The sequence below is a fragment of the Morone saxatilis genome, unplaced genomic scaffold (assembly GCF_004916995.1).
Source record: "Morone saxatilis isolate NCDOM2014 unplaced genomic scaffold, NCSU_SB_2.0 Contig15, whole genome shotgun sequence".
In the NCBI taxonomy this organism is placed as follows: Eukaryota; Metazoa; Chordata; class Actinopteri; family Moronidae; genus Morone; species Morone saxatilis.
The window spans coordinates 26009391-26011733 of NW_023339707.1; positions in this window are offsets into that span (position 1 = coordinate 26009391).

Here is a 2343-nt window from a genome sequence, read left to right on the forward strand (position 1 = left end):
GAATTGAATTGAATTGAAATCTTGCTCCCGCCTCTCTCAAAGGGCCCAGCCTGACTAGGTTTTCCCCTGTGAAGCAACTCTGAAAGTTTACTAAACTTACTCTGAGGTTCAAATATTAGCACTAATGCTCATATTAGCATACAATATTTATGAGCATATTAACAAAATAATAAGACTGTTATTTTAGCATGCTAGCCCTGCCTCACCTGTCTGCCCTGCCCGCTGGGGGAGGAGGATGAAGTGACCCTCTCTCCTCTAACCTCTGAGGTTTGAAATTATTCAGTTTAGTTTCTAAGAGGAAAAGAAACATTCCATATTTTATTATGAAATTTAAACTTGCTTCTGTCTCGAGAGGAAATGAAACACACTTGCCTTTATTTTGAAATCTGAAAATACCAACAGTAAAATCACAAACAGAGAGTTGAATAAAATCATTTTATTGATATCTGATAATAACTCTGAATTCATGGATCATCTCAGTGTAACTGCAAGTCATTTATTACTTTTGAACTTCCTGTCAGCGGCGTCCACGAAGCAAACATCAGAAACTGTTTACAAAGCTGTACACGTGTGACATCATCAGGTTTACAGATCAGCTGATTCGTGATGTCACCGACAGGCGACAGGAGCTACACAATAGCTGTATCTGCTTGTCTCCAGGAGCGTTGTCACGGCAACCGAAACCTCCATAACAAACAACTTTGTGTACGTATAAACGTGTTTGTTCTCAGCGTTGCCTCCGGGGGGCACCACGCTGAAGCCTTTTGATGAATGTGTCACTTTTAAACTGAAGCTCAAATGTTGATAGAAATGTTTCAATATTACGACAAAAATTTGACTTTTAATTCCAAATATTGACTTTGGGGATAAATTCAATTCAGTTCATCCTGCAGACTGTACCTCCCTAAATATCATAAATAATATTTATAAAACTTCCCATCTTAAAATCTCAAAATTATTAATATCATAACTTCTGCTGTTGATGAATTTTATTGTTTAATTCCTGACAAAGAAAAAATAAATTCAGTTCAATTTGAATTTTCTGCATCAAACTAAAATATATTCTATTTATGTAAATGTTTAAATTACCTGTTTATACTGTAAGTTCATCAAATATGAAACCCTAACCCTAACCCTGATTTTACACGTGAAATATCAGAAAATGATTTATCAGGTGAAACAGTTGAGTTTTCATCCTTTCAAGGGAAACTACAACAAATTAAAATCTTATTTTAAAACTGAACCAAAGTTGTTTTACATTGAATCATATTTGGCATAAAAGCTGGAATTTAATTTGGACATTTAAACTGAATAATAATCAGAAACGTGAATATTTAATATCACTTGTCCATTTATTTTATATTTATTTAAGATTAATTTATGACACCAATAATTTAATATCCAGAATCCAGATTTTAATTTATATTAAGAGTCAGATTTGTGATAAATGTTTTTATCTTGAATTGACATAAAATCACAGCTTTATAAGTTAAACAGTAAAATGAAGCTGAAGAACGATTTTAATCTTATATATTTTTAATTAATATATAAACTGGCTTCAGTCTGGAGAAGAAAAGAAATGTTCCTGCTTTTATTTTGACATCTGTAGCAGAGGAGAGATCAATAACTCTATTTCTATATTTGTATCTATATTTACCATTGAATGTTTTCCCTTTTGATTATTCACAGTTAATTTAATTTCATTTCATTGTGACCTGAGTATCCTGAGGACTAAAATGTTGACTTTACTTTTAAATGTTTTTAATTTGAATTGTGTAATAATACTTTTGTATGGAGACAGTATGCTAACACACATTAGCTTGTTATTAACAGAAGTAACTTTGAACCATCAGAAAAGATAATAAAAAACTTGCCAACTAGCTTATGTTAGCATAACTTCCTGTTGTTGAGAATAGTTTGGTAACATTTATTCATTAAAAACGTAATAATGTGGCTTCAGTTTAATCAGTGAGTTCTTTAATTGACCATTACTAAGCCCCACCCCTCTGTCAACTTCCTCCTTTGATGTACATCCTTTACGTAGATATGCTATATGCTAGGCTAATCTGTGTTAATACAAACAAGCTATCGAGCTAATTAGCTAGTTACGTAGCATAAAGAATAAACTACTGGTTAACTTGTTAGCTCATTGTTTACTAAACAGAAGCTACGGAACAAAACACTGGCTAACTAGCTAGCTAATCTACATCAATTGTTAGCTACATCTGGTTGCTAATGTTGGGGAAATGCTAGCTAACATTTAATGTAGATTAATTAGCTAGTGTTTTGCTAACATTAAGTTAACATTAACTTAAGATGTGACTCTATATATATATATATATA